The 13496-nt window shown below is 40.7% G+C and overlaps 1 protein-coding gene across 4 annotated transcripts in view; it reads right to left on the reverse strand.

Moving 5' to 3' along the window:
- Positions 1-13496, reverse strand: part of HOXD4 (homeobox D4) — a 40571-nt gene that overhangs the window by 7151 nt on the left and 19924 nt on the right. The window contains exons 1-2 of one of the 4 annotated variants that reach the window (XM_044669769.1): positions 13329-13406; positions 12764-13160 (exon numbers count right to left, since the gene is read on the reverse strand). The gene's annotated coding sequence lies outside the window, so the exon portion shown is untranslated. The other 3 variants (XM_044669770.1, XM_044669767.1, XM_044669768.1) reach the window with 3 other exon arrangements.

A 13496-nucleotide genomic window follows, 5' to 3' on the forward strand; every position in this document is an offset into this window, starting at 1 on the left:
ATTCAAAAGAAAATGAGAATCCAAATCAAGGGGGGAGGAGGGTGTTGGAGATGCAATCAGTGGGCATAAAGGTAAATTGCAAAGCTTTAAAATGATATATTTATACTTAGACAATAGCGCCTAGGCAGACACACATCTGTATCAGCTGACAGCATTGCTTGCTTGAGAATTCTTATCACAGTAAGTAAGACCCAGAGCAATTTTCTCCACAGAAAATGCCAGCCCATTTTTAAGTTTTACTCCTCACGACAGATTACATCTCCTAAGCACCGAGAAATCTCGAGTTTCTCCCCTCCCCAACTTACTTTCCCCCTTTCTCTTTTCCCTCTCAGAGCACAGCTATTACAGCCGCTTCCCTGTCTCAATTAGATATCCCGTTATATTAAGAAAAGAGACAGTAAACTCCCTCCTTCCTCTTAGTTAAACCTAGCGAAGGGTTATTGACAAGCTACCTTTGTATCAGTGTGTTGAGAAAGGGAGAAAAGGCTGATTCTGCCTCTATTTGCTCATTCCAAGTTGGGCTGATTTTGAACCAACTTGATTTGTGTTTCTTCCCAACTCCTCCCCTCCACCCCTAGGATTAACAGACATCAGAGAAATTCGACCAAGTCTTTAGTTGTATCATAGGTAATCACGGACTTACTGTTCTTTCCCAGAGGATAGGGGAACCTGAGAGCAGAAATATCTCGTTCAGGATCAAGCCGAATGTTCCTTGCTAACACTTTCCCTATTACTGCTTCCAGGAACCAAAGCATCTGCACTTGTATGCTCTTAAACTAATTTATGGTGGGAATTATATTTTGGCTTGTCAACTCTCAAGCCATAAAACAAAGTTTATTGGAATCACGTGCTTCTAAATAGCCACTCAGGACCTATCTCTGCGGAACCATAAATAACCTTCTGCTTTAAACTTTTATTCACTAAATAAAGGTTCACTGCAACTGTTCTATCAAATTTAAATAGTTCCAAATATTCAGGATGCATGGGAGGCCATATTCATATCAATACCCGGGTCTTTTCAAACAGCACCTTTTTCAGAGAAGGCTGTTTAAGTTGAGAGATAGTGCTCCAAATTTGCTATTTGGGAAAAGGACTGTGGGCATTTCTTACGGTTCTTTCGCTGCATTCGCTGTGAGTACCATCAACTCCTTTATTTAAATCTGCTCTAGCTCTGTAGATGTTAAAAGAAATAAAGAGGAAAGATAAGACACACTGCATGCTTCCTTAGCTTCTTCCCTGGAAGTTATCTAGCGTTTGGTTTGAGCATCCACAGAGAGGGGGATTAGGAATAGAGAAGGTGGGAAGAGAACTGGTTTGAACGAACATATTTGCTGAACAATAGTTCAGAATGAATTTAGCAAGAGGGGAAGGTTGTCAGAAGCATGGGGATTTCAATAATTTGCTTAGAGCTGCAAAGGGAGACTGAGCAAATGACCAAAATGCATAAACCAGAAAGGCTCTGGGTTGGTAAATAGCCCCAAAGAAATCTCTGAGAACTGAACCTCTAAGGGTGGCTATAAAACAATAAAACAGTCTGGGTGTGAAGGCAACAGGGTGTGAGGAGGCAAATGAGAATTTCAAGGATTCTAAGCACAGGAAGTCGAATGGCCCAGTTCACTTGCCACTGAGATACTGGGTTAAGAACCGACTGAGAGCAAAAACTGGGCACAAGGAACTTAAAGGGGAAGGGATTCTTGCCCTAGGGGACACATCCCTGCTCTGGAGACAACTGAATGACTCAGGAAGGAGATCTCAATCTCTTTGGAGATCCAAGATGTGGGTTTGGCCTGATTGCGCATCCAAAGGAGAATTTGAATTCTCTGCTATGGAAAAAAGAAACCCCTAGACCACCAAAAGGAGCTGGAATGAAAAGAGAGAATTTCCTCCCTCCCCCCCTCACCTCTAAACAGAAGTATGTGTGTGTTTCTATGAACTCTGTAGAGACCTAGGATCTGATTTAGCCCACCTAAATATAAATGAGTTTAAGTCTACATTTTAAACTCAATCTCTATATAAATGATGCATGTTTTGTGTACACGGGTATATATAATTTTAAAGCAAAGCAACTACTTCCATCAGCAGTTCGCATCAAACTTATGAAAGCTGCTCTAGAAAAGATAAAAGATATCTTTGCATCTAAAATTCTCCTCCCATTTCAGATGCAATTCGAATCCCTTTCCTGACTTGACTTCCTTTAAATAGAAATCAAAGGACTGGCTGGCTGGAAAATAACTAACATTATCCTCTTCCTTTTCTTGTTCTTATTTTCTTATGTTTTAATACTCTCCTTCTATGTCCACTCCTCTTTACAAACCATAGCCAATATGTCCAGCAATGTGATCATTCCCTAAACTAGATTCCTGTATCTCCTAGCACTAGATTCTGTAATTTTAGAATCTGTCATTTTTAAGTTGATATGCCAAATTCAAAGTGTAGCAGGGGTCAGAGTTTGGAAGAAAGATTAAACGTAAAAATTCCAGCTAACCAAAGAAAGATGGCCATTTCCCAATGGTGTAGCTCTTAACTGTAATTATAAAGGCTTTTTAAAAAAAGAATACAGAATTAAAGAGGTTTGGAACTTTGATGGTTTGAAACTTTATTAAGGCCTTCATTGTGATTGCTAGCAGAGGGGGGGATAGAGTGACAAAAATTGCACTCTGTCCACCACTCATACATAGGGGAATTAATTGGGGAGAAGAAACATTTTCCATTTTTCTTGTAAAGGTCCAGGGAAAAGTGCCTAGTGAGAAGAGAGAAAACAAGGGCAAACCTATCATACAATGCTATTATAGGAGAAAGTACATATAAAAAGGAAGGGGGAAACTTTCAGTCCATTCTGTGAAATGTTGCAGAACTGAGCCAGAAAATGTCATGTATACTGAAAGCTGAGCAAAGTGTCTCCCCTCTGACCAGACCCTGCAGGCTAGAAGATAGCAGATTGAGGAGAAGAAAATGAATGAAAATCTAGAAGAAAAAGCCCTTTTCCTTTTGAAGTGAGACTTGGATCAGAGTATCTTCATAAGACAAAAGAACTATCCTTTCTGGTTTTGTTTGGACCAAACAAATCAAGAACAATGAGCTGAATTCTTCAGTAGGTTGGCCTGGTATAGAAATTCATGCTTCCTATCCATAGTGCTGTGTAGTGAAAACAGTGAGAGATTTGTATTCAGAGGAACCAATTTAAATCACACTTCCACTATCTACCAGTTGTGTGATTTTTTAACAAATAAGTCCCTAGGTTTCCATTTTTTCATCTATAAAAGTAAGAGAATTGGACCATGTGATCTCAAGTTCTAAATCCCAGGGCTTGTGCTTTTCCTAAACACAGTACCCTGAAGATGATTCACTAATATACCACTCCCTCTTTCAACTAGGAAGATTTAAATGATTACATAAAAATAGGAGGGAGGAGTTAAATCCTAGGTAATGTGTGTTATGGTCAAGGAACCAGCATTATTCTAAATACAATTTAATCTAGTCAGCATCTCATTTGCTCCCTAGCCCATTTGACCCTACAAATTAAGAAATCTAGGACTTTGCAGATATGTATAATATGGAACCATCAGAAGGGATGCTGAGGTCCTCTTAAGGGAACTCTGAAAAAAGAAGTACGTGATCACAGGGGTTTCATGGTGGAACACTTTTATGGGAGGACATGTTCTACATTAGGGAAAAAAAAAATGGCAAGTCATGGATTTTACTTGGGGATGGATTGTATGGTGATGGGAAAATTGCCTGATCAAAATGAAGAAGAAGAATTAGTAGCAGTAAATCTCAGGGCTGAAAGAAATGCTACTCTAGATTTCTGGCAAATGTTGAGAGTGTTCCTGGGGAATTTGTATTTCCATGAAAGGGGAAATCTAGTTCTACTAATGATATAGACTTTAGGTTCAGCTAACTAAAGCGCTAAAACTTTGGGTCTTTTAGGAAGAAAGACACCAAAAGGAGGTGTGCATGTGCTGTAGGATAAGGTATTTTAGGAGGATGGAACCAGGAAGAGAATATCAAATAGAAAAGACTGGCAAATGCTTTTGCATTTGGAATGGAAGTACAGTTGAGGAGAGTCTTCTCAGTTTACCACTGTAAGAGCAGAATGGGTTAAGTGGAGCTTAGAATACTCTTACACCACTAAAGATTAGTTTAAGATACAGAAATGGAAGAAATAGAGGAGGGTGTTGGAAAAGGGATATATTGATTTTGATTGCGAGATGTGGCAGCAAAAGGAACTAGGTGCTCAGCAAAAAGCACCTGGAAATTTTTAAGGGGAAACAATCCCAGGAAGAAACAGAAGAAAAGGCCAGAGGAAAAAAAGAAAAAAAAAAGTGACTCCATTGGATAAGTTTACCACTATGGGGAGAGGAGATGAGGAACAGGCAGAGCAGGAGGAGGGGTGGTGCAGAGAGTAGAAAGGGAAGTCACAGTGCCTGGAGTTTGGAATTCAATATGATTCTTCCCTCTAGGGACTGGCACTTGCTTTTGAACTAAAAGAAGATTCAAGAGAGGAAAGATAGAATCATTTCAAATGTTACTTTTCTCTCCAAAACCATTTTTCCTCATCCTTTCTGCTCCTCATTCTTCATTCCCAAACTGGGAACTGTGCTTCTAAGATTTGAGGAGGTTGAAGGAAGAACATTCATGAAGTTTTTAGTATGGCGTCAGAGAGGCTATAGTAAGCCAGGTTATTTGGAAGGAAATGAAGAGGAGACCCAATGACAAGGAGGACTTGTGGTCAAATGCTTTGAAACAGTGAAATGTAGAATCTTATGCCTTCCAGAGTGTAGTGCCTTAATTGACTTCACCTCCTCTCCCCCACAAAACATAGAACTATCACAAATGGGAAGCCAGAACAAGAATGTTCTTTTTCAATTAAGCCAACATCAAATATTTATTTAGGGCTTAAATATATTCTAGACACTGTGCTAATTTCTGGAGACTCAAATATACACACAAAAAATTATAGAAACAGTTCTTACTTGCAAGGAAACTATAATTTAAAGAGGAGGCAACAAATACATATATAAGAATATACCAAAAAAATATAAATACATAAAAAGTAGTTGAAAACAAATTAGTTGTAAGACTAGGATTCTTAATGTGAGTACTTGGAGCATTAACCCAAATCACAGTGCAAAGTGTCATCTGGTTCTTGGACTAAATGATCTCAAAGGTTCCAGCTAGTTATATATTCTTATCTTTCTTTTGGTGTATGATTTGCTTCAATTTTGCACCAGAAACTTTCAAGACTTTCAGACTGGTGAAAGAGCTTGTATCATTTACATTCCACTGATGTCAGATTTATACAATCTGTAGAAGATTTCATCTTCTCAATCATGTTTGACTATTCATGACCACATTTTGGAATTTTCTTGGGAAAGATATTGGAATGGTTTACTATTTCCTTCTCCCACTCATTTTATAGATGAGGAAACTGAGGCAAACAGGGTTAAGTGACTAGCCCAGGGCCATTTAGCTTCTGTCTGTGGCCAGATTTGAACTCAGGAAGATGAATCTTCTTAACTTCAGGCCTGACATCCTACCCACACCACCACCTAGCTGTTCAACTACTTAGGGTCTCATAAGCACTCACAATGAGTGCCTAGGATATGGACAATAGGCTGAGCGAGCATAAAGCTAAAAAGAAGAAAGGGAGAGTGGAATCTCTCTTAATTAGACCCCATAGGAACCTGTTTGCTGAGCAGGAAGGAAATGCAAGGGGAAAAGTAGGAGCAGGAGAGAATTAAAATGGATATTTATAGTGAGTTGTGATCCCTTCTGAAAATCCTATCCTGGGAATGGGGTAAAAGGAGACATAAAGGCAGAGAAAATTTACCTTTATTTTTTTAATGTTCTTTTGATATTTTCTTTAAAAAATATCCCTCACTTCCCATTGTCTCACCTCCCTTTAGGACTCTCTTTTATCTAATAAAAATAGTCAAGCAAAACAAATTGACATATTATTCATATCTGAAAATATATACTTCATCCTGTTCCTCTAGCTTTCCACTTCTCTGTCAAGAAGTAGAAGCTGCTACCAGTCTTTTTTTTTTTTTTTAAACCCTTACCTTCCGTCTTGGAGTCAATACTGTGTATTGGTTCCTTGGCGGAAGAGTGGTAAGGGTAGGCAATGGGGGTCAAGTGACTTGCCCAGGGTCACACAGCTGGGAAGTGTCTGAGGCCAGATTTGAACCTAGGACCTCTCATCTCTAGGCCTGGCTCTCAATCCACTGAGCTACACAGTTGCCCCCTGCTACCAGTCTTCTGAAATCATGATTAGTCACTGCATTAACCAGAGAGCTGAATTCTTTCCAAATTGTTTTTCTTTCTATTATTATGGTCAGTATGCCAATTGTTCTCCTGGCTATGTTCGGTTGTTCTGCATCAGTTCTAACAAGTCTTCCCAAATTTCTCTAAATTCTTCATATTCATAGTTTCTTACAGCACATTAATATTCCACTACATTGAAATATCACAATTTGTTCAGTTAATCCCCAATCAATGAGCATCCACTTTGTTTCTAGTATTTGCTACTATTACCAAAAAAAATGTTAACTATAAAGATTGAGGAAATTTATGCTTTAGAAAACAAGGTTTTCTCCTCTATAAAATGAGAGATTAAGATTAAATGAGCTCTAGAGTCCCTTTAGACTCTGACATTCTATAATCTTCTCAGGAAAATTTAGTAAATATCCCTAAGCAATATTAATTCTTTTAAAAACATGTTATCAATGATGTCAGAGAGGGGGTGGATTGTGGGATAAATTGGTGATAACAAGAGAGTGAGGGCTAACCTGTGAAGGAGGAAGAGAAAGAAAGAAGCATTTATTTAGTACCTACTATATTCCAGGTAATGTACTAAGCCTCCATTTGATCCTCATAACAACCCTATGAAATGTGAGATAGGTGATATTATTATCCCAATTTTACAGTTAAGGAACCTGAGGCAGACAATAATTAAGTGAGTTGGCCAGGCTCATACAGTGAGGAAGTATCCAAAGCTGGATTGGGCTTCAGGTCTTCCTGACTCCAGGCCTAGCACTCTATCTACTGTGCCATCTAGCTGCCCTTCTAGACAGTCAATCCATGTTCTCCGCTGGTCACCATGCATTGTTAAGAGAAGTAGAGGAAGCCCCCTAGCAAGTTGGCTGATTCTCTTACACAGATTTCAGGAAGTTATAGACAAGGGTAAAAAAAAAAAAAAAAAAAAAAAAAAAAGAAACCCCGGAATGGGATGAGTTTTGATTCGACAGCACTAGAAGGAGTACCTACATTGGTGAGATACATCCCCACTATCAAAGCACTTCACTATAGTGGAGAGGAAGTCTAGGCAAAAAGATAATGGAGGGTAAAGGAAAAATCTCTGGACTGGTACTTAACAGATGAGTTCCGTTATGAAGGTCTAATAATTAAGTAAATGTGTGGTTTGGGGCAAGTGCCTTCACTTTCATAAGATGAAGTTTTCTCACTGGTAACTTGTCAGGGGTTGAAGTATTTGATCCCTTGAGGTCCCTTCTAGCTCTAGAACTTGTTGACAGAGGCTACACTAGGCTAAAGAGTGGAGGTAGAGAGGAAGGAAAGGGAGAATGACAGTAGTATAGAGTAAGTGAAAGGAATGTAGCCAGACATACCTTTTTTAGACTTTAATCATACTAGGGATACATCCTCATGGTATTCAGGGGTAAGAGGTTTGCTGCCTTGACCCAACTCTTCTGAATTCTAATCTTCCCTGGGAATTTTGTTACAGAATTAAAGTTCAAATCAATTCAGCTGGCTTTTATAATTTCTCAAGTATCATTCTAAGAGCTTATATAAAGTCAGAGCTAAAAGGCACCTTAGAGATTTTTTAATGTAACCACATTATTTGACAAAAGGGAAAAGCAGGTCCCAGAGAGATGGACCTTGATGATTTCTGAGATCCATTCCAGCTGTGATGCTGTGGCACATCCTTCAGTTTGAGTAGACTGGGTCAAGGTAACAAACTCATTAGGCTTGGATGTCATTAGTATACACTGATAAAAAACTTAAAGTAAAGATAGAATAGAAGTTGGGAAGAGGCAAGAATGTATGATGGTAAAGGGTAGACTTCCATTAACTGCTCTGGGTGTCATTAGAAGGTAATTGTATTGTAGGTTACCTATCTACAATAAATAAGGGAACTCTTCTAGGGATCTGACACACAAGGGAATCTTAATGCAGTATTGGGTACCATTTTTTTAAATAAGCAGGATTCCTATGGGACCTCAGAAACGATGTTGGGTTTGGTTTTAATTGTGTTCTCTGTGTGTGTGATGAAGAGGTCACAAGGCTAGGAAACGAGCGACAAATGGTGGAGGAAAGAACACAGATGCACTTCTGTTTGGATTTTGTTGCCTTTTAGTTAGTAAATTATCCCATTCACCATTTCAGTTTCATTAATTTGATGTGAAGAGCGAATGGAGCTGATTGGGTGGTTTGGGGGCACTGGAGCTTGCAGCAGGAAAGAGCGCCCCCTGTAGGAGAGCGACGGCGAGGCAAAGACAGAGCCCTAGAATTTGCTCCTCGGAGCACCTAATTTTTCATTGCTTTCCTGCAAAATTTCTTTACCTCCACTGAGAAAGGGAGGAAGACGTGAGATGAAGATGGGTATATCCATGCAAACCCTTGAGCCCTCAGCCTAGGTCAAATAGAGATTAAGCCTGTGGCCCAGCCGACTCTAAACAGCCTGGCAGAGTCCCAGGCCTCTGTGCACTTGCAGCAGCTTCTGTCTGGCTCCAGGGAGCGCGCAGGGGGTGAAGTCACTTGCCCCTCCCACCACCCACTCGACCGCGCCGCCCCCGTCTCCTACTCTGGGCACTTCGTGCAGAGCTGGAACCCGCATGAGGCTTGTCCTACAGCGCCTTCTCCTGGACAAGAGGCCAGACAGCAAAAAAAAAAAAAAAAAAAAAAGGAACCAGAACCAGAAACCACCAAAGAAAGATCTGTGACTTTCTCTAGCTGGCAAAATGCAATAAGGTTGCACCGAAGATATTATTGTCTTGTTGGGGAAAGCTCCTGCTTAGGCTGGGAGTCGATAAATTAAGTTCCTTCATTTCTTTTCGCCTATTCTTCCCAGTTCCCCATTTCTGCCTTGACCACAGCAACCCCACTGGCTCCAGCAGCATTGGGCTGAGAGCAAAGCCCAACAGAAGATGCCAGCTGTTTATTTGTTTATTCATTTCGTTGATCCTCAACTAAGCTATACTGTCGCCTCCAAAGCATTGCATCTTGCTATACATTGGTGGTAAGCACGGAGGAGGTTCGGGTTAGGGGGATTCACCTTAACAATGTGGTTTGAACTTGGGCCAAGAGCAAACCTATTTTCCCAAACCGGATGAATTTCTTTCTGAATAAGACTATCAATGTTTGAAAGGTCCAATATATATATATATTTAAACACCTGGAAAGAAGATTGAGTTTCCTTTGGCACCAAGCCTGTTCATGGGGGGGGAGGGGGGGAAGAGCATACGTTTGCAGTGAATAGACTGGGAGAAAGGATATTAAAGTGATCGAAAGTAACACGACTAAGTCATGAGAAAGCCAGTAAGAAAGCGGTTTTTCCTATGAATGAAAGCCTTGAAGTTAAGGAAAGATGAATTGCAATGCTCTCCAATAAATAGGAGGAAAAAGATCAAGTTTAATCTTCCTCCTTGGTCTCTTCTCTGCTTTTTCCCCTCCCCCTTCCCCCTTCCCCCATATGTGCTTGACTGGTAGTCATTTCGCTGCGCATGCGCTTACAGTTCTGTGCCCTTGTCTAGGATCTGGGTTTGGTGCAAAGTTCCGCGCCTACACTGCATTGCACCCATGTGAAAAAAAAAATCATATAGGCTTGAGGTCATTCACTACGAATGAAATTTAAATCAGTCCCAGAATATATATATATATATTTTTTTCTTTCAAAAAAAAATCTAAAGTAAAAGTTATAAACCTGGTGTTTCCCGATTTCCATTTCCGTGCAAGAAGAGCTGCAGTGTAACTCTAGGCTCTCATTTATATAAGTGATCTAAAGTCTAGTCACAGCTTTCTCAGAGCCATTTAAAAAAAAAAAAAAAAAAAAAAAAAAGACCAAACAACCCTACTGAGGTGACTACTTCTCTTCCGGGTTCCTCCAACAATTACCAAATATAATGTTGAGAAGGGCTTTCCACTCGAAAGAGAATTGCGTATTTTGAGTTGGACACAATTGGAATTCGGACCATTATGACGTTTTGCGTTTCCTTTAACTTCCTGTCCTCCCCCCACCCCCTTCAAACTCTGCCTTCTCTGCCGCACTGCAGCAGAGCTGTAAATACCTTTAACAGCTGCCTGCCAACCAAGGAGTGAAATACTGTCTTTGTTCGAATTTTCCCTGCTTCCAGGACTCAGAAAGCAGCACTCATGCAAAATATGCTTATTTGGAAGGAATCTTGGCAAAGAAATAAGCTGAATTTTGGATCTTGTAGCTTAGGCACGTTTATTTTCTCTTTCCCCCCCTTTCCACTGTGCTGACAACTCTTGCAACACCCCCACCGTCCCTTGAAACCACCGAGAGCTAAACACAAATTCATTCCATTTACATGGGCTATATATAGATAGAGATTTTGGCTAAGTACACAGGCAGTTTTTTTACAAAGGCAGGCATTTGTTTTCAGCTTCCAGACATTTTTGGTTTCGTTTCATTTTACATTGGTGATAGTGCAAGAACTAAGTGGTACTTTTGGCTGCAGCAAAGGTATTAAATGTGTTTCTGACTGACTGAAGAGCCTCCGTCCAAATACGTTTTAGGAATTATTCATTTCTCTGAATGAAATTGGTCACTTAAATCTACTAAGCATTTGAAAATATATTGTAACAACTTGGAATTATCTCTAGGTCCACCCTGACTAAATCCATGACATCATTCTCAGCTGTGTGAGCCATATGCCTCCATCACCGATTCCTCTATGGATTCACATCCATAGACTTCAGTAATAGTGAATAACGGAAACTAAGTATTTTAGTGGACTTAGACATATCTAGGAAATATGCCTCTACAGTTTCAACCTGTCTCTCTGGTCTTGTTATAGAACTTATCAAAGGTGGAAGAGTGGAGATGGGTGTGTGTGTGTGTGTGTGTGTGTGTGTGTGTGTGTGTGTGTAAGGGCACAATTCAGTGATTTCTTTATAACCAAAGGATTATATTACTAAAATCAAAGAAGAATATTAATGTCTGAGGGTTTTTTTCTCAGAATAAGAACTGCTTATTAAAAAGGCCAGGACATAAATTATTCCTTGAGGTTACTGAACAATGCTAGTCATTTCTCCTCATCTACCTCGCCCATAATTTGTAAACCTCCATTTTGAAACCAAAGTGATTCCGGTGTTAATTACTAATAAATACATTTATAAAAAGATGTTCATTCTTCCAGAGGCTAACGGGGATGATGTGAATACCGGTATTTAGGAAAATAATAGTATATAGGCTAGTTGAAAATGTTGACTTCTCGGCAACACATCGATGTAAGATCTTCTGCGCAATGCAGGGTTTATTTTCCATAATTTCGAATTTGTTGTATTCATTGCATTACAAGGAGACCATATAAGTGTATGAGAATTGAATCCTTAAAAGTCTTCTAAACCCTGTTAGTATTGTTGGCAGTAGAGGTTTGTAAAGTAATGGGGAGGTGGGGAAGCATGTGAGTAGGGAAGGCAATATCATTTTTTTTAATACTCTCTAATTCTAAACCAGGTTGAGTTTTTTAAATCTTTCAAATAATGCTCGCTCTTAGACAAGACTGACAATGTGTATACAAAGCAAATATTCTACCCAGCTACACACTGAAACATGACAGTTGCTTATCATAAGGATGCTTAGTATTTTTTGAAATATCTCTTGGCCTTTACGAGAGTCCTAAACCATATTTTCGTTATTAGAAGAAAATGAACATTTGTAAGTTGAGTTTATAGAAAAGGTGTAAAATTGCATTATAAAATATCAAGTAGGAAGCTTTGAGGATTATCAGAAGATAAGGAGTAGAGGATATTATTTTCGGCCCATGTGAAAGCTTCTGTTTAAAGGCAAAATTATTGAAGTCAACGTCTTTCACTAAAACTTCGCTTCCAAATGTTATAGTGATATCCGACTTAGCAAATTATTAATGACACTAACACACTCACATCAACCTAACCCTGAAACTAAGCAAAAAACACCTGTTAACCCTGCGGGACTGACTTCTCAGAATCACGGACAAAGCACAAAACATCTTACAATTATTCAATACGTCGAATAGCCTTTATTATATCAAAACCAGGCTTTACACTTACAAGAAAATCTCCGCGCCCCTTCTTCCAAGGCGCGCCAGCGGGGGGTGGAGGGTATCCATTCTGCTGCACCTCCACTCTCAGCATGCGCAGCACCCACGTCCACCCTGACCGCTGCTCTACAGGCCAGACTCCGCACCCTGCCCTGCCCTGCCTATTCCACCCAGGGAAAGAGAGTGGCCTCAGGGACAGGTGGTGGGGACCAGGGTCTTTTTGGCGGAGGGAGAGAGGGGGCGGGGAGCTGTCAATCCGCTTTCGGAAACGCTATGTCTGGAAGCGAAGGACAGACCTGCAGGCAGGCAGATCCAACCTAACGAGCCACTTTTATGACTTTTCCAAATCATTCAATGGCAGTTCTCTGGTCGGGAAGCGCCGCAGTGGGGCGCCAGGGTTAAGGAGGGGTGGGGGTGGCGGTCAGGGAATGGGGGAGGGGATGAAATAAAAATAAAGAAAGAATAAAGGCAACTCTTACCCGTTAGTTGGAGAGGAGGAGGTGGAGAAACACCCTGGCGGCTCTTGTAATCCATTAGGCGTTGGGATGAACACAAAAACAGCAACAGAAACCAATTATCTTTTTTTTCCCCTTTTTTTTTTAATAAGAAGAAGGAAGGAAGGAAGTAAAAATAAGTGGGAAGCAAACAGGTAGGGGCTGGGGTGGACTAAAAGCACTGGGCTGCGCGGGCAGGCTGGCTCTGAGCGCCCGGCTGGCTGAATAGCTGCTAGTCACCGGGTGGCGAGATGCTCCGCAGTGAGTCTTCTTAGAGCTTGGAGTCAGCGAAAGGCAGCCAGCCGCAGGGAGCGGGAGGGATTTAATGGCGCTGGTCGCCTCGAATTCGGCACATACGCATCCCAGAGACTGGAATACACCTCTGCGGAGACAAAGGTTAGAAAAAGAGGGGGTGAGGCTCTCGAAAGGCAGAATGCAGGGGGAAATTCGCCAGGGAAATCAGGAAAAAGGCCATGAAGGCGAGCGGAGCCTGCACATGACCAGCCGCAGCCAATGACGACCGCAAATAGGTCATAAAAAGGTCTATTACCAAGTTGTAAATTTTCTTCAAACAAAAAGGAATTTACTGCAATTCCTTGCGGATTTTGCACATACAGCTCACAAGCGCCATGTTCTCTCTCTCTCTCTCTCTCTCTCTCTCTCTCTCTCTCTCTCTCTCTCTCTCTCTCTCTCTCTCTCTCTCTCTCTCCACTCTTTC

The sequence above is a fragment of the Gracilinanus agilis genome, chromosome 3 (assembly GCF_016433145.1).
Source record: "Gracilinanus agilis isolate LMUSP501 chromosome 3, AgileGrace, whole genome shotgun sequence".
NCBI lineage: Eukaryota > Metazoa > Chordata > Mammalia > Didelphimorphia > Didelphidae > Gracilinanus > Gracilinanus agilis.